Source organism: Macaca mulatta, chromosome 8, assembly GCF_049350105.2.
Source record: "Macaca mulatta isolate MMU2019108-1 chromosome 8, T2T-MMU8v2.0, whole genome shotgun sequence".
NCBI lineage: Eukaryota > Metazoa > Chordata > Mammalia > Primates > Cercopithecidae > Macaca > Macaca mulatta.
Window position 1 is genome coordinate 131,119,658 of NC_133413.1, and position 26,333 is coordinate 131,145,990.

The 26,333-nt window shown below is 40.7% G+C and overlaps 1 protein-coding gene and 1 long non-coding RNA gene across 2 annotated transcripts in view; both read right to left on the bottom strand.

The window, feature by feature from the left end:
• LOC144330848 (uncharacterized) overlaps positions 1-24,963 on the bottom strand; it is a 31,096-nt gene extending 6,133 nt beyond the window's left edge. Inside the window, exon 1 of the long non-coding RNA XR_013397414.1 lies at positions 1,919-24,963. This is a non-coding gene — a long non-coding RNA (uncharacterized LOC144330848). The remainder of the gene's footprint in view (positions 1-1,918) is intronic.
• SNTB1 (syntrophin beta 1) overlaps positions 1-26,333 on the bottom strand; it is a 276,011-nt gene that overhangs the window by 199,431 nt on the left and 50,247 nt on the right. The window lies entirely within an intron of this gene.

The following is a 26,333-nucleotide window of genomic DNA, read 5'->3' on the forward strand; positions in this document are numbered from 1 at the left end:
AACAGGAGAAGGAAAGCTTATAACCGAAGAAGTTCCAGCCTGTCACAAAGTTTTATTTGCAGGCCTGGCATGGTGGTTCATGCCTGTAATCCCAGCACTTTGGGAGGCTGAGGTGGGCAGTTTGAGTTTGAGGAGTTTGAGACCAGCCTGGCCCATAGTGTGAAACCCTGTCTCTACTAAAAATACAAAAAATTGTAGCCAGGCACAGTGGTGGGCACCTATAATCCCAGCTACTCAGGAGGCTGAGGCAAGAGAATCGCTTGAACCCGGGAGGCAGAGGTTGCAGTGAGCCGAGATTGTAGCATTGCACTCCAGTCTGAGGGACAGAGCGAGATTCTGTCTCAAAAAAAAAAAAAAAAAAAAAAAAGTTTTATTTGCAAAATGGTCATGAAAGCTAACATTTATTGAATGTTTGCTATGTGCCAGGCTTTATGCCACCTTACTTCATGTCTGACAGCAAGACTAAGAAGTAGGTGTCATTATCACCTTTTATAGATGAAGAGTCTAAGACCGATGAAAATAATGCTCCTGGGTTATTGAACAATTAAGTGGCAATTCTAGGGTTCAACCTCGGATTTACCCCCAAACCAGAAGGATGAAGCCCTACCATGCATGCTGAAACACAGGTTGTTGGAGTTTCCTCCAGAAAGAGAGCATAATTGCGGCATCTAGGTCATGTGGCCTGCACCAAACCGGATGATGGCTGCCTTTTAACTGTCTGCAAAGTCTTGAGAGGAAAAAGAGCCCTCCAGCCTAGAGATTTCTGAGAGGGTCCAGATGGTTAAAGGATGACTGGCTATAAGTGGATAAGAAAGCTTTGGAAGTGAACACATCTCGACTGTTTTTCAAACCAGCCCATAAAAGAACTTGTGAAGTTCTAAGAGGGAGAGGACATAAAATAGAAATAATGAGTCAGGAAAAGCAGTCAAACTACTTAGGGGCATTAAAGAAAGAGAATACAAGTCTGTCCATTTTGTGTCTTCAGAAAAGCGTCGTTGCTCTGGTGGAAGAGGGCTGCAGCCCAAGTCAGCAGATGAGGCTATGGCCATGTGACAACCCAAGGTCAATGCCACAAAGTTTACACAAACCCCAAAGACAGCTTGAATGTCAGCAAATTTTTGCAGGAGAATAGGAGAGTGGCTTGGAGGATGACACAAGGGACTTCCATAAGGGGACCCTGGAGCCTTATAAGACCAGAAGAATGGAAAACAAGACACCAAAGAAACCGAAAAGGGAGGCAGCAAGACATGAAGGGAGCAAGGTGATGAGATGTTATGGGCTGAACTCTGCTACCTCTTACAAAATTTATATGTTGAAGCCCTAACCCCGAGGACCATGGAACTGAACTGTATTTGGAGATAGACAGCCTCTTTAAAGAGGTGATTAAGTTAAAACGAGGTCATTAGGGTGGTCCCTAATCTGAGTGGTTGGTTTCCTTATTATAAGAGGTTATTAGGACACACATAAAAGAAACACCAAGGTTATATGTGCACAGAGAAAGGCCATGTGAAGACACAGGAAGAAGGCAGCCATCTATAGCCAAGGAGAGAGACCACAGAAGAAACCAGATCTTGACCTTAGACTTCTAGCCTCCAGAACCATGAGAAAATAAATGTCTGCTGGTCAAGTCACACAGACTGTGGCATTTTTTTTTTTTGGTAGCCTTGGCAAACTAACACACCAGGGAACGAATGAGCCATCTTTGGATTCTCCGAAGAAGGAGGAAGAACAGGCAGGAGGCAGGAAGAGAGGTTGGTTCAAGCAGCTCCATGGGTGACTCACAATAGTTCGCCAAGTATTTTTACTGTAAACTATGTTCTTTTGAAAGTATCCCCTTCTATTAGTCTGTTTTCATACTGCTATAAAGAACTCCCCAAGACTGGGTCATTTATAAAAGAAAGAGGTTTAATTGACTCACAGTTCAGCATGGTTGGAGAGGCTTCAGGAAATTTTCAATCATGGTGGAAGGCAAAGGGGAAGCAAGGCACCTTCTTCACAAGGCGGCAGGAAGGAGAAGTGCTGAGTGACAATGGGAAGAGCCTCTCATAAAAATCATCAGATCTGGTGAGAACTCACTCACTATCATGAAAACAGCATGGGGGAAACTGTCCCCATGATTCAATTACCTCTACCTGGCCTCTCCTTTGACATGTGGGGATTATGGGGATTACCATTCAAGATGAGATTTGGGTGGGGACACAAAGCCTAACCATTTACCCCTCAACTGGTGAATCATGGAAAATTGGAGATACAATAGCTAAGGCCCAGGACAAAAGTTGATACTCTGAAGAGACCTTAGATAAGTCTCTGCAACTGGCAGATATCAGTGAAGAGAACTAAAAGTATGGCAAGGAGGCCAAAAAGAATAACAAGGAGCCAATGACCATAAACCTTCTTACTGCCGAATTCTATCAAGAGCTGGTATTGCTGGAGATCAAAGCTTCAGTTGCTGGAAATAACATTTCCGTGATGTATGCTGGGAGGTCTAGAAGCAAAGTAGATATAAAAAAGGCTTCACAAATACCTTCAACTGAATCAGCTTGGATTTTATTGCAGAGGACCTCTCCCTCACCCTGAGCTCCCCAGGGATAGCCAAGCATCTATTAATATGCAAAGGCTGGTGTGGCAGAACTCAAACACTGAAGCCTTAGAAGCAGGGAGCTGGAGGAAAATTAAATGCATTTCATTCCCACAGCCCTTTCGATTACATAACCACACCTGAGCCACGGGCACACATCATTTTTACGTGATATCCTAATCACCCCGGGTGAGGTATTCAACATGTCTTACCTGTGTCTTAGCCCATCAATGTTCTTAAACTCCTCTCTCTCCATCTCTCTCTCTCTCTTTCCTTCTTTCTCTCACTTTCTTTCTCAACAATTTGAAACATGGAATTTAAACTTAAATATCAAATTGTTTGACTGTTCATCAACATGATGTTAGCACGGTGGAGCGGCAGTCCAAGTGATAGATCCATCTTCAACTTGTTCTGTGACCTTGAACATATCACACATCCTTTGAATTTGTTTCTTCATCCATAAAATATGGGTATTAAAAATAAGACTTTTCTCTATGCCAGGGGGCTGTGAAAAGTTGCTTACAAATGTCTCATTTAATCCTCTCAACCTTGCAAGGTAGGTATGTATTACCTTCATTTTCCTAAAAATACTGGGGTTACCTACTTCAGAGTTAATGCACTAAATAAATTATATACACCATGAAAAATAACTTTGTCAACTATGAAGCACCAAAGAAGTGATAGACAGCTAGATATTTGTTCTTCTCAGTTCAAAGAAATCTCATGACTGCGTAGCGTATGTTCCTTCTATTGGCATTTTCTAAGAGAGGAAAGAAAAGCAATCTGTGTAAAACTCTGACATATCTTATGAACTAGCAATTTTTGACAGAAGAAAATGAAAACCAAAACAAGCTCAGAAAGATCTAATCACAAGCAATATGCAGAGATTAGAGTTCAGAAGTCACTTAGGAGAACACAGCAGCTATTGATTTGTATGGCCGAGGGCAAACCTGGGGCCAGCTATGTCAAGGTATGTCTTGGTCAAGTCTGGCTTCAGCATACTCTCCACCTACCTTGCAATGCAATCCTCATTTCTTTTCTGTTATCCTCCAATTCAGAGCTTTTATCCACCCCTTTCAATTGTCATAATATATAATCCTGTTTTTCACTTTTATTAGGTCTCCTAAGAAGGCAATACATAAGTGGCTGAGCCAATCCAGTTGATATGTCCATAAATGCTATAGAGTTCGTGTGTTATCTTCCCAAAGTGGGAACTTTATAGCACAGTAGACCAGTGAATGAAACAATCTTGAGTGGACCAACTGCTATGGTCCGAATGTTTGTGTCCTCCCCAAATTCATATATTGAAATCCTAACTCCCAGGGTGATAGTAGTAGAAAAGGAGGCCTTTGAGAGTTGACTAGGTCATAGGGACAGAACCCTCATGAATGAGATTAGTACTGTTATAAAAGAGGCCTGAGAGAGAGTGCTTCCCCCTTCTATGAGGACACAGCAAGAAGACACCTTCTATAAACTGTAAGTGGGCCCTCACCAGACACCAAATCTGCCTTGGACTTCGCGGCCTCCAGAATCATGAGAAACAAATTTCTGTTGTACATAAGCTACACAGTTTATGATATTTTGTTAGGACATCTTGAACAGATGAAGACATAAACTTTTCCTGAGTCATAATAATGTAAGCAATAACACCCACTAAAACTTCTAAAGTATTCTTTGGATGAAGCAATACTTTAATGTGGAGTCCACTGCAGGTAATCCAAGACCTTATGGGACAGATAGGATAAGAATTATTATTATCTTCATGTTTTATAAAAGGAAAGCAAGTCTTAGAGAGGCTGAGTGATTGAACTTTTCCCTCCCTCCCATCCTCCCTCCCTCCCTCCCTCCCTCCCTCCCTTCCTTCCTTCCTTCCTTCCTTCCTTCCTTCCTTCCTTCCTTCCTAATGTAACAATGTTCCTCCCTATAACTCACAATCATCCATCCTAGCTCTATCTTCTACAGCTATTACTGGAGGTCATCAACCAAAAACCTCAAAACCAGTACTTTAAAGCTGAGAAGATAATGTACAAAAAAGTCCTAAGAAAATTGCAAAGCACAATACAAATATAAGCTATCTAACCTCAGATTGCATGTATCACCATTAAGGTTTCTGGGGATTTTTCTTTTTAAGCGAAATGGCATGGTTTTTATTTCTATTTTTCACCATACACATGGCAGCCTCAAGAATTCCTGAATCTATTCTCTGCTCTGTTCCAATAAACAGTCACTAAAACAACTTCAGTCATTAACCATGTCTGCAATTTAGAAATAAACTAAAACTGCAAAGCAAATCACTATTAATAAGAATTGTTCTTCTGTTTGACAGCTGAAGTGGGTGTGAGATGGGCATAGCAATGAACAGTGGGAGCCAATGAGGTCCTCAGAATGTGGCAAACTCCTCTGTGAAAATGTATCCAGGCAAATGTTTACTGAAAAACTCTAGTAATTTCAAGAGAAAACAGAGTTACTCTGGAAAAACCCCAATGCATTATTTAAAAGGCTTTTTTTTTTCACCCATTTATTTATACTCAATTTACCTAGACCCCTCCTATCAACCAGCAAACCTTCATCAGGGGAACAGTATAAAATCTGCTTAGTTTCAAGGGCCCAGTAGGGTTGTGAAGTTGAAAGAAAATTATTTGAGCCTTTCTGTGGAAATGAGCTAGCTAATGAGAAGCAAGGACTTCCAACAATGGGGGTTGTTCTCAGACAATGGCATTCAGTCCTCTTCAAATACAAAGAGGTGTTTTTGTCCAGAAAGGGAATTTCCCAAGAAACCTAAGTTTTTCTCTACAAGCATTTAGGAACTCAAAGTGGAGAGCAGCCCATCAAGGATCCTAATAAACTAAAAGTATCTTTTGTAGAGGAATTCGAATGAACTGTCATTTAATGGTAGATGGGAAATATTTGGGCATAGTAGAAGCAGGAAAATAAGACAAGAGGAAGTGGTCAGAAAAGTTCAGGGTTCCCTGTGTTTGGACTGGGGAATTAAACACATCTAAAGAGCTGTCATAACAAAAAGATTCATGGTGGGCTCCACACTCTCCTGACATTTACCTTAACTACTCAGTAAGTATTAAATATTTACAAAGCACTTGGGCTTGGGGAGTGCTTTTTAACTCTTCTTTACATTTTTGCCTTCTGCCCAGGTGGGGAAGTGTCGCTATTACTCCCATTTTATTGGTGAGGAAGAGGAGGATCATAAATACCATGTGGCATATTCAAATTACAAACTTAATGGAAGAGTCAGAGCTGGCATGATTAAAAATGACACAGCCATACATGACCCCATGTTCTTGGAGTAACCCATCTATACCCAGGGGAAATCAGTCAATGGCCCTAAGAGAAATTGAGTAGGAAAGCAGTTACGTGCTTCTTTTCCACGATCTGTTTTTGCCAGAGGGTGGATACTTAGATTCTTTAATTTTAGTGACAGGAGGACAGCTGGAAGAAAAGTAATGCACCTCTTATGTATTCGGCTGAAGACAAGATGGTCCATAGCAGCTGCTGCCCTCATCACTTCCTCCACCTTCTGAGCCATGAAGCTGACACAGTCAAGAACTTGGTACATGTTATATTTTATATAGAATGAAGCATCCAGGTTCAGATCCTCCATCACCATGGCATCTTTCTTCTAGAATATGATCTCTCAGAAGAAAATTATCAATTTCCTTTCATTGATTTTGCAGTAAAACAAAAAGAGTAATCACAATAATAATAACTAATATTTACGGAGCATTTCCATCTGTCAGGCATATTTTAAGCACTTGAGGTAGAAGAAAAGAGGGCGCCAGAAGAAATTTTAGCTTCTGACATCTACAGTTACAGCAAACAATCAACACAGCCTAACTCCCAGGCAAATAAAGAAAAAAGAGGTGGGGAACTGGAACTGGCTCACAGGCCATAGGTAATTAAGCCTTATGTTAAGCAGCTCCAGGCATTCCACAACAGTCTCCATAGCAGCAAATAGGAAGCTCGGGCCCAAATGGAAAAACTGATTTAGACTTTGTCCGGAAGGGAGAATGATGGGCGGCCTGTAGGCACATCCAAACACAGTTCTTTTCTTCTTTTTTTTTTAAATCACTTTTTATTATTTTTTTTTACAGCACATAAAATTGAAAAAGAAAAAGAAAAAACTTTAACACATTCTATTACCCAAACGTATCAAGCATTTTTAATCTTCTCAACAGCACACAACCACTAGGAAGTGGTTACAATGATGACAGTCATTTCACAGATGTGGAAACTGAAGCCCAGAGAGCTTAAGACTGGTTACATCCCAGCTAGCCAGTGGTTGAGCAAGGATTTGATCCCACAGCCCGCGATTTTAATCACTAGCACGATAACATCACATCAGTCCTGTCCACACCCTAATGTCAGGCAGTGAGTTTGCACAGAAGGATGCGTCTTCTTGGTGTCCGATGTATCCACTTCTACTTTATACAGCTCTCTTCCTTTTGGATGAAACATTAACCTCACATGATCATATCAGAGATTCATGTCCAGGTTTACTAAGTCTTCATGGCAACTAGTCATTGATTTTCTTTCTTTGTTTTAAGCATTTCTAGGCAACTTTGATTCATGTTCTGTGAATTCAGACTCAGATATATGTGGTTAGAAGTATAGTGTTTTGTGGCCAGTTGTGGTGGCTCACACCTGTAATCCCAGCACTGTGGGAGGCCGAGGTGGGCAAATCACCTGGGGTTGGGAGTTCAAGACCAGACCGGCCAACATGGCGAAACCCTGTCTCTACTAAAAATACAAAATTAGCTGGGTCCAGTGGCGAGCCCCTGTAGTCCCAGCTACTCGGGGGGGTTGAGGTGGGAGAATTGCTTGAACTTGGGAGGCAGAGGTTGCAGTGAGCTGAGATCATGCCACTGCACTCCCGCCTGGGTGACAGAGCCAGACTCCCTCTCAAAACAAACACACACACACACACACACAAACACCCAAGAAGTATGGTATTTTACCTCCTCCTAATTTTTTAAAACATGAATCTAAGTGTCTTCTCAACTTTCATTTCTCTGTATCAGTGGTCAGCAAACTATAGCCAATTCAGCTCTTGGCCTAGTTTTGTAGGACCTACATGCTAAGAATAGTTTTTACATTTTTAAAGGTTGTAAAAAAGAAAAATAAGGAGAAGAAGGAGAAATAGAGAAGGAAGAGGAGAAAGTGGGGAGAAGGAGGTGGAGTATGCCGCAAAGACGGTATGTGATACGCAAAGCCTTCAACTCTATTCTCCAAAGTATTCCAGGGTCAGTATTGAGGTAGGGTATGTGTAAGGCATACAGAAATAGCCATGTAAATATTGTGTTTTATAAACAAAGTTGAGAGAGTAAAAGTTTAATCCATAGGGGATGGGCAGGTAGAATACACATGTGAATGGTCTGGATGAACAACTGTAGGAAATAATAGGGCCCATGAAAACAGGAGAACAGAAGCAAAGACGTTCAACTTAAAAAGAAAAGTCAATTCCTCTGACAGCAAAGCACTGCCTGCCACCTTATGGCCCCTGGCTTAAGTAAAACCATTTTGAGAGGCCGGGCGCGGTGGCTCAAGCCTGTAATCCCAGCACTTTGGGAGGCCGAGACGGGCGGATCACGAGGTCAGGAGATCGAGACCATCCTGGCTAACATGATGAAACCCCGTCTCTACTAAAAAATACAAAAAACTAGCCGGGCGAGGTGGCGGGCGCCTGTAGTCCCAGCTACTCGGGAGGCTGAGGCAGGAGAATGGCGTGAACCCGGGAGGCGGAGCTTGCAGTGAGCTGAAATCCCGCCACTACGCTCCAGACTGGGTGACAGAGCGAGACTCCGTCTCAAAAAAAAAAAAAAAAAAAAAAAAATTTGAGGTGGAAAGTTGTGCCTTTCAAAAAGACTTTCTTGATTATCTTGGATGTTGTGTTCCATTGATTCAAAAAGCAATAAAAAGGATTTTCATGAAATATCAGTAAAAGTGTACCAACCCAGAATGACTCAGGGATAAGTTACTGAGGCAGGAGACTGGCTCGCCTGTTCTGGAGGATGTAAGCAACTGAAAGCATCAGATTTGTCTGAGGCGATTTATTTATGATTTATTTCTTACGGGAAGCAAAAAGATCGAGTCACAGGATGGCACCTGAGCATCCCTGTCTCAGCTCAGGACTGCTTGCTGAGCTTCCTCCTACAGTTGAGGGTACAGCATAAGTTCTCCACCTTTCACGTTGGTGAACTCTTCTAAGATGTATGCGCAGTGTTTCATTCAGCTGTTCCTCTCAGGAGCTTTATTTAAATGGTCCCTTTACAGATTGGAATCATGAATATGCCTCTTTATAGTAAGACATTTCCTTCCTCTTTCCAGAAATTAACAGACTGATAGGTTATTTTTTAGATACGGAAGTTTACACAAAGAAGGTGCTAAACACTGCATGCATCTCTAAACACTAAACCAGGGCTCTCTTCTGGGTCTCAGTGGGGAGGACAGATCAACTCACACCTTGGGAGTGTTGGGGAGGGACAAGTGAAACCAGTAGTGATTCCTGGGGACCAGCAAAAAGCCAGATATGAATTTCAAAAATTCATATTTTTGAAAATGAGAAGAGAAGAGGTACAGAGACTTTCAAGTGTGCAAAAGTAAGATTTTTAGAAAAAAGTGAAGTGAGGTAGGAGTCTACTACAGGGCGCTCTCTGGAAGACCTTTAGAGGCCACCACAGGGACTACCATTTCTCTGAAAGCAAGTCAGTGACTACTATAGAACAGAAATTCTTCTTTATGGGTTTTTCTGCTCAGTTGTTCCACAAGGAAACTTCTGATTGGTAGGGCCCAAATATGTGAGGACAATCCTAGTGAAGTTACATCTTCAAAGGACACAGATCTCGTAGACTGGCTGACTGTGTAATTGGATGACTGTGTTTTATTATCATTTGGGGTCAGGAAATTGCACATAGCACAGAGGTAATTATAAAACACGGTTTCGTAATTACCAAACACCCTTTCCTTGGTTTCTTGATTGACATTCTTGATACCTGGCCAGCATTACTCGTGTTAACTGATATCTGCAATGCAGGTGGGTGTGATTGGACTATATTAATGGAAAGCTGAGTAAAGGGTCATGCAAAGACCTGTGTTTAAAGGGTTGTGCATCAGTGAAGGAAGATGAAAATCTAATGGAGTTTGGTTTGCAGCAAAGGTAGAAGTAGTAATTCCCTGTTTCCTGATAAAGTAAAACCCCCTTTCAAGCTATGAATAAAACATTCAATAAAAAGCAGGTGGTCTAATGACAGAGGCACTTTTAGAGGTGTGGGGTTTTTTTGGGTGTCATCATTACAATGTTGGCAGGTGGCAATGAAATAGCCTAAATCTTTTCCTAAACTTGTGTGTCTCACACTAAAGTACAGAGCCCACTACCATTATATCACAGGGCCCAATACAAGAAAACGTCATTTTTTTAAATACAAATTTAATTTGGGGCTGGGTGCAGTGGCCCATGCCTGTAATCCTAACAGGTTGGGAAGATGAGGCAGGAGGATCGCTTGAAGCCAGGAGTTCAAGACCAGCCTGGGCAACATAGGATACTTTGTCTCTACACAAAATAAAAATTAGTTAGCCGGCCATGGTGACATATGCTTGTGGTCCCAGTTACTTGGGAGGCTGAGGCAGGAGGATCGCTCTAGCCCAGCAGTTTGAGGCTGCAGTGAGCTATGATTGTGCCACTGCACTCCAGCCTGGGTGACCCTTTTTTGCAAGGGAATCTCTCATACAAGAAGGTAATGGGATGGGGAAATCAGGTCTTCACTTCGATTTATTTCCAGTTCCACTGGGAAGAGAAGCTGATTAAATCAATCCTTGGAAGAGTGCATCTACATCTCTTACACTAAAAATTAACCAGCACCTCTCATTTCCTTCTAAAAACTAATGCATCCATTTAAGCAAATGAAGGTCAATGTTAGCAATGCAATTTGCTGCAACAGAAAAATGTACAAAGATTCCTTGAGCTCCACAAGAAAACAATCACGAGCTGTCATTTGTCTTGGCCCCTCTACCAACCCTGGAAGCTGATTCATCTGCAGAAGATGGATCATTCTCACCCCCTCAGAATACAAATGCAAACCTTTCAGTTACTCTTAGTATGTTTGACGTGGCATAAATTCAACTTCATTTTTACCAGTGAATATGACGCATTGCTATAATTGCAGAGGAACTCAGTGGGAATCATTTTTCCTTCTATTTAAATATTTTATTATTTTTAAGTGTTGGTAGGGTTTTTCTGGACAAAAGAAACTTTGAATAGATACTACACATGGATTAAACTGGAGAATATTTCAGACTCCTAAAACCAAAACAAGCGGCAACTGCAAATCACATTTGTATGATTTGTATTTGTATCGCTGTCTCTTCCTCTATGTCCAAAGCACCTAATATTGTTGCCACATTAAAAATAATAATGCAATCATATATTACATGAAATAATATAATACCATAATTTGGTAGATTTTAATAATATAGATATCCCAAGTTCCACAGCTTTCTTTTATTATCCAAATAAAATGGCTGGTTGCTCTCCATGACAACTTCTTGCCCCAAAATCCATCGTCTTTCTTGATGTCCTAAGAGACTGACCTCTGTGGGCTCCATTAACCAGTCTCACTTGTCCTCTGACTTCTGTTTGGTCCAGACATTAGGACCATAGGCAGAAGAACTAACGTGGAATAAAAAGAGGTCTCAGTGGTTATTTTAACTGTCCTTCCCAGCTACGTGTCCTCTCTGGTCTTGGCTGCACAGAGCTACACGTGTTAGCAGTGGGGCAGAGTGGAGAGCCTTTGCTGCCTGCAGCTTTCATCAGCCCCTGGTGATGCATCTCCCTCTCTGGCCTCCCATGCTTGGGGTGCTGATGGCTCCCCACTGCCACTAGTCCCTGACATCATCCCCATCGTGGTTGGTTACCTAACCTGGGTCACACCTCTACTCCAGCACTCCATCCATTTCCTGCCAGAACCTTGCCCGCTATAGCCCCATCCTACAGATGAAGAGAAGCCAGCATTCCCCGGGGGACTTCCGAAAATTCCAGAAGAGAAGCAGAATTACATTCTCCTGTCACAGTTTGTCTGGATTCCCTCACCTAGATTAATTCTCAGACACTCCATTCACCATGACGCCTCCTGGGGATGTTTCTCTTTCCACCTACTCCATGGGAGGAGCCCTTCCTAGCTCCCTCATTCGTCAGTAACATTTTACTGAAGGCTTTAGAAACGTGGAAGAGAACTCCTATTTGGAGCAAAACAGGAAATATCTTGAAATTAATTTTAGACATGATGCAATTCCTCAGCTGAATTTCTTCAGCCACCCACCCACACCATAGGGAATTTCTCTCTGGAAGGTTTTTTCTGTAATCCTTACCAGCTGCCATGACGCTGGACACTCTCTCTCTCACCCCAAAGTCCTGTCCCACTGCCCCCGTATCTTTACTACCTCTAACTGCTGCCTCTCCTCCCAAGAGTTACTCCATCATGTATCCTAATATTGCTCTGTTTTGGTCTGAATCTAATCCTTACAGACCATGCCCAGTGGTCTATCCCAGGGGTTGGTGCACCCCAGCTCTGTGGGTTCAATCCACCTGTGTTTGTAAATAAAGTTTTATTGGAACACAGGCACACTCATTATTCACGAAGGCTTGGTGCCACTGCAGAGTTGAGCAGAGTTGAGCCTTGACATAGGTTTGAAATGCATAAGTTCACTTATACTTGGACTTTCTTTCATCTCTGCCACCCCAATACAGCAACACCAACCCCTCTTCTTCCTCCTTCTCGTCAGCCTACTCAACATGAAGATGACGAGGATGAAGACCTGCATGATGATCTACTTTCATTTAATGATAGTAAATATATTTTCTCTTCCATATGATTTTCTTAATAACATTTTTTTCTCTAGCTTACTTCATTGTAAAAATACATTATATAATATATATAACATACAAAATAAATGTTAATTGATTATGCTATTGGTAAGGCTTTGGTCAACAGTAGGCTATTAGTGGTTAAGTGAGTGGGAAGTCAAAAGTTACATGTGAATTTTCAATAGTGCAGAGATCACTGCCCCAAGCCCCATGTTGTTCAAGGATCAACTGTGGCTGCAACAGAGATCTTATAACCCACAAAGCCTAAAATATTTACTCTTTGGCTCTTTACGGAAAAAATTTACCTACCCCAGCTTTAGCTTTTCACATCTAAATAAGCCAAGTGGGCATTTTTCTAAATAAAACTTACAGTCTTTCCTTAAGATTAATTGTGCCATTTACTATGATATCAAGATGAATAGACAGGCAGCTTTCAAAATAATGATTTCTTTCTGTTATTCAGTATCATAAACATTCAGTATTACTGGAGATGGGAGAAATGGCATTTCCTATATTCAGGCTATAGACTGAAACCTTGTTTCCAGCGACAGTTTAATCATCTTGAAAATGTGCATGGTGTTTAGTCCATTCTTGCAGCTTTAATTAATTTATCCTAAGGAAGTCAGTGGACTCAGGCTGGAGTGCAGTGAACAAGGGTTCAGTCAGTCACACGGATGCCATTATGAATGGTTTGTAATAGGAAGCAACATGCATAGCAACAATTGTTGTAGATCTAGGCACAGAATACTCAGAAGCAATGAATTGTTTTTTCAGAGAAAAATGTCCATGGTGTATTTTTAAGTAAAAAGAAAAAAAAGGCAGGTTAAAATACAGAATATATCATATGGTCTTATTTATTACTATTTTTAAAATAGGCATACCCCATATATACCATGGAATACTATGCAGCCATAAAAAAGAATGAGATCATGTCCCTTGCAGGGACATGGATGGAGTTGAAGGCCATTATCCTTAGCAAACTAATGCAGGAACAGAAAACCAAATACTGCATGTTCTCACTTATTTATTGATTTATTTTCGAGACAGGGTCTTGCTCTGTCACACAGGCTGGAGTGCAGTGGCACAATCTTGGCTCACTGCAACCTCCGTCTCCTGGGTTCAAGCGACTCTCATACCTCAGCCTCCTGAGTAGCTAGGACTACAGGTGTGCACCACCATGCCTGGCTCATTCTTGTATTTTTAGGAGAGATGGAGTTTTGCCATGTTGGCCAAGCCGGTCTCAAACTGCTGACCTCAATTGATCCACCCACCTCAGCCTCCGAAAGTGCGGGGATTACAGGCATGAGCCATCACACCCAGCCCATGTTCTCACTTGTAAATGGGAACTAAATGAGAACACATGGACACACAGAGGAGAACAGCACATACTGGGGCCTTTGGGAGGATGGAGAGTGGGAGGAAGGAGAGGGTCAGAAAAAGTAACTAATGGTTACTAGGCTTACTAGGTTACTAGGTAACTAATGGTTACTAGGTTACTAGGCTTCACCTGGGTGAAGAAATAATCTATACAACAAACCCCATGACACAAGTTTACCTATAAAACAAACCTGCCTATGCACGCATGAACTTAACATAAATTCAAAATTAAAATATAAAAAAAGGCATACCCATACACACATATGTGCATACACACAAAATAATCTAGAACAATGTACTAATTTTTAAACATGGTTGTCTCTGGGTAGATATAAAAATTATTTTTTTCTTCTTTCTTCCTCTACTGTTTCCTCATAGAAAAGATACATTATGCATTGCTAGTTATTTTCTATGTGATGAGCTCTTGAATGGACTTGTTTGCCAGAGTTAAAGTGTTTGATGCCTGCTAAAGAATAACTGTTTGCTTTTCTAAATAACTCAAACCTTTCACTCCCCTTTCTCTTGTGCAACCAGGCATCCTCTCAGATAAATTAGTTTGACTCTACTCAAATAAGCTCTGTTGTGGCAACAGTGGACATCCTGTCCATTCCACTGACGGCAAAGTCTCCTGCATCCTCTGTATTAGATCAGGAAGTCGTTTGTTTTGGAGTGGGCTTTTTTTTTTTTTTCCTCCCTCCTTTTTAACGTGTTCTAAATATATATCTATCCACATAAATAGAGATGACAAAATACAAAAAATTTGGTCTTCATCCTTCCGTGGTCTGGGAACTGCAGTGTGGAAATTCAATACAAAGGATCTGTTTTCTAGAGCATCTGGCTCATGCAGGAATTGTAAAGACTAGAGGGAAAGGGATGGTGAAGTTATTTGCTGTCTGGAAAAGCCAGATTCATGGATCAGGGGGCCTTTGACTTCACAGGACCCAGAATACCGTATATAATATATATAACATGCAAAATATGTATGTTATAAATCTGCCCATAGAAGAAGAAACGTGTAAGCCCTTCAATTTAACTATGGACCTTCAAGGCAGATAATTCCAAAGGAAAATAAAAAATGGAAATTTCTTCCAGGGGTTATGCTGTTAATGCTTCATTACCCAGCAAAAGACTAGAATGGCACTAAAGATATATCCTTGTTTTATTGTGTAGGGCAGTGTTCTAGTTTCATTAAACATGGTGTGGTAAGAAATAGCCCAGGCATTGCAGCCAGACAGACTCACGCATTTAAGTCCCTGGCCATGCAACTTCACAGCTGTGGGACTTCGAGTAAGTCATTTGCACTTGTCTGAGTCTAAATGTTTCTCTTCTACAAATTATAGGAAGAATACTACCAACCTTGCAGTGATTTTTGTTATTGTTAGTAATTATACAGGCAACAGGCAGTACGACACCTGGCACCCAATAAGAACATAATACAAGTGAATCAGTAATCATGTAAATCTAAATTATAAACAATTATAATGACTTATAACAGTGGTTATAATAATAATCTTCTAGTTTGCCTGATTTTTCAAACACTGAATCAAAGGAAAGCCTGGAAAAGAATGAGAAGACATCCTTCAACGGATTAGTTAGGAGGTCTGGCTGTAGCCTATTTCTAGCTAGTTCTTCCAAAGACCCGTTTTTTCCAATTTTTAAAATTTGCTTGGGCAAACCACTGATTGCAGGAGGCAGTAAAAAGGAAAGGGAAAGCATTCTGTTTCTTCTGTACATGTTTGCAGAATCAAGTTGTGGCCAAGGTTAAATCTTAAATTATTCCTTTCACTGTATGCTAGCAGTTGGCCAAACTGCTTACTGAAAAGTCAGCTTATTTTACGGAGGCTACTTAAATATGTGGATTTTTGCATGTCTAGGAGTTGGATCAATGTACTCTGCATAAACCACTACAGCCCCTCTATGCATCTACCTGATGTATCTTATTGTATTTTTTTCTGGTGGTATCTTGTGTCTGTATGCTGTGAAGAGGCCATCTCTTCTGGCTGCCTGTTGCGTTTTTTGGTTATTGAGAAAGTCTTATGAACAACTGTTGATAAACGTTTGCAAAAAAGGAAACTGAAACAGACTCAGGGGAAGTTAGAAGCCAAATATCTTTCTCGTCTTTACATTTCCGCTGAAAGTCTAGGCGGCTCAGCAACTGCAATATGTGGGTTGGCTTGAAACATTAGTACAGAAAGGTCTGTGCTGCTCTTGGAATTCCTGTCTGCTAATTCCTGTGAACTTACCTAACTCCTCATGAGTCTAGATTCTGTTTTTTCAGGTGAAAAACTGTCCAAGTCTTTGACTCAAAGCCATAACATGGTTCTTTCTAAGTTTTAAAATTTTTGCTTTATAAACCTATAGCAATCACAGAACATGAACAGAAATTTCCACTTGCAAATTTTTAGTCATACAGCTCAATTATTTTAATTATTGAGAAGTACTAAGAAAGCTTGGTTCAGCTTGCAAGGCCAACCCTTCCTGTCAGAGACAAATTATTCAATTACTAAAGCTAACAATCCCTCCCTCCCTCCTTCCGTCCCTCCTTCCCTCCCTCCTTGCTTCCCTCCCTCCCTTCCTTCATTCCTTCCTTTTCACCATTGCCAGCTTCCTTCATTTATTCACTTAAACCTTTGTATCTCCAGCACCCTGTGCCCAGGGTTCTGGCGATAGCCAAAGCTCAACAAGTATCTTGAATTAGTGCATTTATATAATTAATCATTTGATGGAGAGTGTGAAATGAATTGCTGAGCTCCTAACTGCCCCAACACCAACTGACTTGCCTGAAATTCCTTCACTGGTGATGTACTTGTTGAACTGGTTTCTCTAGGTGTCACCGTATGTTGATAACACACAAAATTCTTATCATTCATTCATCAAAATCAAATTTGTCTTTTCATATTCACTGTCTCTTAAATCACTGTCCTCAGATGCAGGTCACTGTGCTCTGACTTGCAATAATGTTGCCAATACAGTTTGTAAAGTGATCTCTGACTCTTGGGAGAAAGATGCTGCCGAAAAGGGAATTGATGATAAAATAATTGAATACACTGGGGTGTATCTGGCCTTCTGTTTAAATGAAATTGACTCACCAAGGGTCACGAATGCTCATTTGTTCAGAGAAGAAGGATGCTGAGAGATAAGAAAGAGAAGAGGAAGGGACATTTCCATCTATCATGAGGTGTCAGGTGGAAAATAAAAGGCCGGCTTCCCTCTTCCAAACAGAATCAGCTTTATGCATTAGGAAGGGAAACCGTGATTTAAGTATGGGGAAAAGCTCCTGCAGAATCTAAAAGAATCCCCCTCCCCCAAACTACCCTCCATCTGGATATACTACAATTCAGGTGATGAAAACACATGCAATCAGCCTGCTGCTTAACTATCATGACACTGTCTTCTAAGAAGCAGAAAAATCATATCATCTACGGCTAAAGGATTCCTTCTGATAACTGACCTGTGATCACCCACTGTCAGCTTTAGAGAACAAGGTATCAAGGAACAGAGAGTCACAGAATGGAGAAGTGCTGATGAAAGAGAGATAATGAAGTGAGATTCAGTGCTTAAGAGTGGAGTTATCTCAGGAGAGGGAAGAAGGGGGAGTAAATGTGAAAAGACAAACTCAATTTTGATGAAATCTGATATGTGACAAAATCTGATATGTGATGAATGTTGTCCACATTAAGATGACACCTAAAAAAAACTATGCAAGGATATTAATTACTAAGGAAAGAATTTCTGACATGACAACTGGGTAGAGGATATCCTTTCAGACAGGAGGGTTTTGTGAAGGCTCTGAAGTTACTTCTTCTATGTGTGTATTTCTACTTCTTTTTATTACTGCACATTCAAATAGCCATACAAATTAAATCTTAAAAGATACTTTTTTTTGGTGCAAGAAATCTGTCCCCACAATCATTTCTATACCTGCTATGGTGACAATATTGATTGGCACTGGAAGTAAATGTCTGGTCTTACAGCTGGTCTCCAATTTTTCTTTACCCATAAGCATTTGACTCGTGATGAAAGCTTTCTTCCAGTGAACTCTTATATATACATTTATATATATAAATTCCTGACCACCAGCTCCATCACTTACTAGTTATATCTTCTTGAGCCACCTACTTAACCTCTACAGGCTTCCATTTATTTTTCTGTAAAATGGTGATAATAATAGTATGAGGTTTAAATGAAAAAAAAAATATGTAAGGATTGAGTACAGTGTCTGCACACAATGGGTGCCCAATAAATAGCAGACATTATGATCAGGTCGCTTTCTCAACCCATTCTTACTTGTTCATCTTGTTCTGGCTGAAAGCAATTAATGGAAAATGGTGCAATTCAGCACACAGTTCAGCATGTCATTTAAAATGTTGTAGACGATCTTGGCATTATAACCTGCTGCCAGTTGTTAGTGATCGTCTTATTTTTCTTCTTGCCCATAAACCTCTCCCAAACACTGGTTTGTCTCATTAAAAATGACATACACAGTGAGAAGAGAAGAACATCAAATTGAGAGAGATAATTAGCAAGAGCCAAGTCTAAGAGAAGGGCAGGTGTATGTGGTTCATTAGGCCAAAAGGTAATGAAAATCCAATTTGATCTCAGATCAGGCACCTTGGCTAGGTTAAAGCTTGCAGAAATGCTGAAGTTAGCACATTATAATATATCTCTGTGTGTGTATATATGCATATATAATATATATTGTTTCATACCTATTATATATGTAATATTTTAAAAATCACATCTTTGTGTCTTAGCACATGAACATCAATTTCCTCTTCAGTAAAGTGAGAATAACTTCCCTGACCATCCTCATAAGAATTTGATCCATCAGTTTCATTACTGAGTATATACCTAAAGGAATATCAATCGTTCTAGGAAAAAGACACACACACAGCTATGTTCATTGTAGCACCATTCACAGTAGCAAATAAATGAAATCAACCTAGAAACTCATCAATGGAGAACTGGATAAAGAAACTGTGATACAATGTTATTCCATACACACCATGGAATACTACACAGCCATAATAAGAAGGAAATCATGTTCTTTGTAGCAACATGGATGCAGCTGGAGGCTATTACCCTAAGCTAATTAATGCAGGAACAGAAAACCAAATACCACATGTTCTCACTTATAATTGAGAGCCAAACACTGAGTACACGTGGACATAAATAAAGGAACAATAGACACAGGGGCCTACTTGAGGATGGAGGATGGGAGGAGGGTGAGGATTGGTAAACTACCTATTGGGTACTATACTCGCTACCTGGGTAATGAAATAATTTGTACACAAAACCGCAGCAATATGCAATTTCCCCCTGTAACAAACCTGGATATGCACTCCCTGAGCCTAAAATAAAAGTTGGAAGGAAAAAAAAAAAACCAGACTTGTTTTTACTGGAAAAGCAGCAATATGTGCTCCCTTCCAAGGTTTTCCTTGGGGTTGCTAAGCCTGATGGCACAGGGTGTTTCAGAGGCCCTGGAGGAACATCACAGTTGGGCCATCACTGGCAGTGTGGGAATAGAAATCACGTGTGTCAATCCTGAGGCGCCACATTAAACTACTGTTTGAAACTCATATAATATACACCAAGGAAAAATGGTAAGTGTATCAGACCAGTCCACCCACATGCTAGGTTCCTCCCAGCATCATGCCTTCAAGATGGTTTGAAACATAGTAGGATATAATTGGATAACTTTAAAAAGTTCTTCCTTTATGCTGTCTTTGGTCTTCCAATGCCTACTCCACCTCCCAGACTTGTAAACCCATTCATTTACTCCACCAACCAAATCCAATCTCCAGTTCAAGTCCTTCATCTCCTCTGAAAAGTCTACTCTAAATCCTCCTCTTAAGACCTGCCCTATTTCTCAATAGCACTACTGTGTAGCTCCAAATTGTCAAACAATCCCGTATGTATAATCTTGTCACCTCAACAAAATGGGAAGTTCCCTGAGGGCAGGAACAGAACTTCAGTCCCACAGTGCTTGGTACATTTTCCCTGTGAACAGTAAGGGGAGAATAAGCAAGGCAGCGAGTAGCAGCAGATAAGATCAGAGAAGCATCAGGTGTGTGCGGTTGGCAGAACAACGATCAGATCAAATTCTTCTGGGAAGCAAAAAAATGCGTATTAGAGGGACTTTAATGATGAAACAAGCCACACATTTAATGTTTTAACCAGTGGATCCACATATATATCTTATCTTATGCCTTAGATATGTGCCTAAAAATTTTTGTATGCAATGAATTTTTCCTAATCAAACTGAACTGTCAAAAGATAGGAGAGAATTTTTGTATCAAGGAAACCCTATGACTGATCCTGCAATCATAGATATATTTGTTCTAATTTGTCTCATCAATCTTAATTTGGGAGTATGATGCCTACTCAAATCAGGGTCTAAACTTTGTAAACTAATATCATAGATAAAAGAAATTTCCCAAAGTCTTCTATTTCTGGCCTGCTGACAGTAACTCACTTTCTACTTGAAACTATAAATGAACACATGGCCAGAGGCTGCATCACAGAGAAAAGAACCTGAAAAATTATCTCACTGTCACACAGGTCCTGATGGAATCATACGGGGGAGTAGTTAAGAAATATAGTTCTTGGGCCTGGCACTGTGGCTCACACCTGTAATCCCAACACTTTGGGAGGCCAAGGCGGGTGGATTGCTGGATTGCTTGAGTCCAGGAGTTTGAGACCAGCCTGGGCAACATGGTGAAAAAAGGTCTCTACAAAAAAAAAAAAAAAAAAAGTCAAGAAAAATATTAGCTGGGTGTGGTGGCATATGCCTGTAGTACCAGTTACTGGGGAAGTTGAGGTAGGAGGATCGCTTGAGCTATATAGTGAGCTATGATTGTGCCACTGTACTCCAACCTGGGCAACAGAGTGAGACCCTGTCTCAAAAAAGAAAGAAGAAGAAAAAGAAATCTAGTTCTGGGATTGAGATTCCTTGTCTAAGTCTCAATTTTCTTATCCCTAAAGTGGGGATAAGAATTGTTCCAAATTCAGAGGGTGATTCTGAAGATTAAATGACATCATGCATGTGAAGTGTAGATGCAGAGAATATACGAAGGCAAAGTGAATGTTTAATAAATGTTACTCACTCTTATCATTAGAAAAGCAATGGGAGAAGCTGGTTTGAAGGCCAGTCCTTCAATGTACTGTCTGTGCCCAGGGCAAAAACAACATCATAAGCAAAGGCTACAGAAAGGTGCATGAGTTTAAGAATTCAATTACTACTTTTCTTCCCTAATATTAGGCCGCGATCTTGCATCATTTAATACATTATGGATTGTAGAGTCCAGTAAATGAGGAGGAAAAGACGACAAGCAAGATTATGAGTCAGCAGGAACATTTTAAAAAGACTCAATTTTGACTTGCACATGGAAGAAACTGGCATAATAATAGATGCTCCAGCGAAACACAAGCAACCTTTGTATCCGAGGCAATGGTGTTGGTTCTCATGTCACCCAGTGTGGTTGCAGTGTTCTTCACACAGTAGTGACACAGTGGCCTTGACGCCGTGTAAATGTTGAGTCTATGCTACGCTGTGGTGTGTTATGTGTGTGTGTGTGTGAGAGAGAGAGAGAGAGAGAAGAAAGAGAGAGGGGGTTCCATCCAAGGGGATTATAAGAAGAAAAGGTAGGACAATATCCTGCCCTAGAGCACTTTTGTTCTGGGTATAGATTGAACTAAATACTAACATAATAAGGCAATAGCTATCAGAACAATAAAGGGTAAGGTCAAGTGAGTGGTATTAACAAAAGTGGCTTGGGGATTTCAGAGGAGGAGAGCATGCCATGGGCTGTCATGATCAGGGAGAGCCAAACTATGTTGGTCTGGATGCTTAGCTCTGGAGGTTATGATTGACAGGTCCATCTGGGACCACAAACTAAATATTTATGTGAAGTACGTTCGGGTTCAACATGAAAAGGGGCAATTTGGTGAACAGACTGTCAAAAAAGGAAACTCATAAGACAAGGAACTTCCCATCTTAAAAGTCTTCTGTCACTAGAAAACAATAATAAAAATAACAATCACAATAGTAGTAGTAGTAGTGATGGTGGTGATACCAGGAACCATGCCAAATACATTATCTCACTTGTTGCTTATGCTAACTATATGAAGTAATAAAGGTAACAACAGGTAACACATATTAAGCACTATGTTCCAAGTTATGTTGTAATAGCTTTACAGACATAACTTCATTTAATCCTCCCAGCAACCAACAGCTGGAACAAATAGTGCTATTCTAATCCCCATTTGCCAGATAAGGAATAAGAAGCCTCTAAGATGGTAAGTCAGTCAGCCAAGGTCACATCATTGAGCTGAATTCCAGCAAGTGGTTGAGCTGGAATTCAAACCAAGGTCAATCCAGCTCCAGGGCCTGTGCTCTTAAGATCAACAGTGCATTGTCTCCGTGGATTGCTGTCTTTCAGAGGTATTGGAGCATTTTGGACAAGATGACTTTCCCTTCTATGAACCATAATGAGCATATCCAACATAGTCAATCTCTACCCTTCCTAACTCTAACATCATTTTCTCTTTCCTTATTTGTTTTTAATTTTTAGTACAACACTTAATACACCTGGCATTAGAGCATCTATTTATAACTTTGTTGTCTGTTTCTTACACTGGAATGTAAATTCCATGAGGCCAGGGACTTGGTCTTGTTTACATCTGTATCCTTGATGCCTAAAATAGCAATTTTCTTCAATGGATGGATGGATAGATGTAAAGCAATGAATGGACAGCTAAGGTGGTAAAGATGGGTAGGATTTATTTAGTTTGGTGCAGGTCACTCACTGGGGTAACAATGTGATAAAATATTCAGATGTGCTTATTCACAGAGTGGGCTTTGGGAGGGGGAATTAACCTGTTCTGGATGGGTAGAAGGTGAGTACAACAGAGTAAGGGGAGTTAAAGCTGGAAAAGTAGACTACAGTCAAAATGTAGGGAACCTCAAATGCCAAGACATTTAGCCAGAGTAAGAATATGAAAACTATGTTTCTTCGATGGAGTTGAATGAGTTGAGCTAGCACTTTTGGTAAAGCCCCCAGACAGGAGTCATCTCTACCTATGTAGCCTCTAAGAGCTGACCTGGACAGAATCAACATTCTAATTCCCTAGCTTGGGATAACGGGGCTTTTATATCCCCCAAGACAATTGGCTTAAAACTTGAGGTAGAAAACAAGAGAAAAGCCATTGCTACATTCCCAGTGGCCTAAGTGCTGGGACTGACACCTAAGGCCTGCAAGAAAAAGAAATTGAAGTCCCAAGGTCCAATTTTTGCCTATGTGGTCCAGTCACCTCTTCATGCTGGCTTTGCCAGGATAGGAAGAACCTGGCCTTTTGCTTCATGGGCATGGAGTATAAATTCTCTAACCACATGTTCCTTTACTATGGGATGCCAGCAATTGATATAAGAATAATGATGACGGTAACCACAGCTACTGTTTATTGTATATCTGCTATATGCCAGGCCTTGGGCTAAGGACTGTGTATAACTAGTCCCTAATCCTTACAACAACACTGCAAGAGGCTGAGTCAATTTCTCAAGGTCATACTTTCACTCAGTAGGAGAGACACAGGCATCAAAACAGATCTATCGGGTTCCCCACCTGTTTGCTGCTGAAAGGACTGCATTCCTACATGATACTGGGTGATTGGTCTGCAAAGGCCAGGCTAGCTGAGCAACGATTAAGGGGAACTATGGGGACTAGAGCAGGGTGAGAGATGGCAAGGCGATTACAGAGGTTAAAGAAAAGGAGGAAACAAGAAGTCTACAAGGGTCCTGTCAGAGTTGAAAATTGGAGTAAAAGTAACTCAGAGGCAGGAGACCTGGGTCAGTAGAATGTTGTAATGTGCCAAGTAGTCAGACATGGCAGCTGCGTTTAAATATCTGAAAGGTCACAAAGGAGAAAGAACTGATTCATTTCGTGTTTCAGGAGAAGAGCAAACTACTCTTAAACGGAAGTACAAGTATTCCGTTTAAATTTATGAAAGCCCTCCTAATCACCCCAGATGTCTCTAACAGCTTTCTAGTTGTGTCAGCTTAACAAGTCTTCCCTTCTTCTGTGAAAAACTTCCCTCTAGTCCAACTGTACTGTTCTAGTGAGGGCATCCTTCCTTCCTGGCCACTGTGACCACAGAGGTATGCACACTGGATTAAAGTTAAGCTAATCAGATTTCTCCCTAACATGGGGAACGTAAGAAACAGAAAGAAGAAATCCCAAATGCTTTCTAATTGTGAAGCAGGGACATGTGAGTTTGAAAGTTACTGATGGCCATGTTTTCCTCTAAGTGGGAAAGACTCTGAAAGATTAAAGGAGAAGAACAGAGAAAATTGGAAAGAGAAGTAGTAACAGCGGTGGTGGTGGTGGTGATACCAGGAACCATGCTAAACGCATTATCTCATTTATTGCTTCTGCTAACCCTATGAAGTAATAAAGGTAACAACAAGTAATACATATTGGGCACTTACTGTGTTCCAGGTGATGTTGTAATAGCTTTACATATATGTATATGAAAGAGAAAAGGAAGGAGGGAAAGAGATGAAAAATTCATTATTGATTTCCAATATTTAAACCTTATTTATATTCACTTTTGAAATGTGCCCTTTTCAAATTTTGTCAAGAGACCTAATAAATCTTGTTTTTTGCTTAAACAAATTGATGTGTCACTTGCAACCCCCAGATCCCTGACTAATGCAGTGTCTAACACTGACATACATGGGTTGAGGGGAGGATATGAGTTCCTCACCTCCGGACATATTCAGTAAGGGCCTGGATGACGATAGTAAGAGACAGATTTCATTAAGGCAAACTTTACATTGAGTTAGAGGTCCTCATCAAATCTACACTCTGTGAGAGATTCAAGAGAGTCAATATCATGTTCCTTATTTGTGCTTTAGTTACTTTTGCATGGGTTATTTGCTTCACTATTTCTCCAGCTCCATTAACATGCAATGTAATATGCTGATGCCCCACGGACAAGAGCTGCTGGGTGGATTTCACAATCACTCTGATAAAAAGTATAAGGCAGCAAGGGAATATACCTGTTTCCGGGCCAAACCACAACATAGTGTACAGTCAGAATTGCAGTTTGGGGACGTAGCCAGAAAGACTCAAGGACACTACTCAATTTGCAGACTAGGCGCATCTTAATACACTGTGGCCAACACAGGTGGCCCAAGAGTGGTCACCTAACTTTTCTGAGGAATCTGGACCTCAGGGAAGGTGTGATTAATAAGGAACTCCATATTGTGTATCTCCTCGTTTTCTGCATCCGTCCTATCATATAAGTCCAGCATGGACCCTCCTCAGCATCAACCAACTTATTTATTTATTTATTATTGTTATTTTACAGAGACAGTTTCTTGCCATGTTGCCTAGGCTGGTCTTGAACTCCTGGGCTCAAGCAATCCTCCTGCCTCAGCCTCCCAAAGCACAAGGATTACAGGCATAAACCACCTTGCCCGGCCCCAACCCACTTCAGCTAAGGAGGCATTTCTGACATCTTATAGCTGTTGTAAATATACAACAGGGACTGAAAGAATTTCCATCCAGGCCATAGACAAAGTTCTGAAGTTCTCCTATTATCTACAGAGATAATAACATACATGTATTATAGGATATACATGAACTAAACGGTTTGTGGTTTATCAAAAACCGTTTAGTGGTTTCGTTACTCGAAATCTAAGCAGGCTTCAGAGGGCAGAGCAAATGGATAAACACTACTGGCAGAGTTCACAATCAACCCAGAAATGTCCAAGCATTCTACCCTTTATAAATGTTTAGGACTTTCACTGGTCTCTACTTTCTGAAATTAGGTTGATGGTTTGCTTTGAATACTTTTCTGATACATAAGTCCATTCTTTCCTCAAATTAGCATAATTCTTGGTAACTGAAGAATAAAAAAATCACAATGGTAAAATTAAAAATAAAAAAATCAAACATGCGTTTGAAAGCGGCATTATAGTACGGAAGTGGCCACAGTAGCCATTACTGTTGGAAAGATTGGGGCTGAAACTTCTCAGTTCTCAGAAAGCGCAATACATCAATGTCCACTTGAGCTTGGCACTCCTGAAAAGATCCAGCCCTTGGCCCATCATCAAGAAGTTCCTGTTCTACCAAATAGGATGGACTCCAATGACTCCCTACGGCCCAAGACGAACTTCATAGCCTTTCATTCTGAACTGCTCCAGTTAAATTCTTATTTGGTTGGCCCTCTAGTGTTCCCCGCAAGCCTAGAGTCTTCTTGAGAGGAGGCCTATGTCTTCGCTCATCTCTAAATGTGAAGATCCTCTCCAGCCCTTGATATGTGCCCAATCATTTGATTTTCAACTCAAGCACAGTGTCAAGGGATTCAAACTTAACCAGGACCTATGTCTAGAGTGTACTAAAAAGCAGCCATTTCTGTAAAGGGCCAGATGATAAATAACTTAAGTTTTGCTGGCCATACAGTCTCTGTCACAAATACTCAATCTGCCATAGACTACATAAA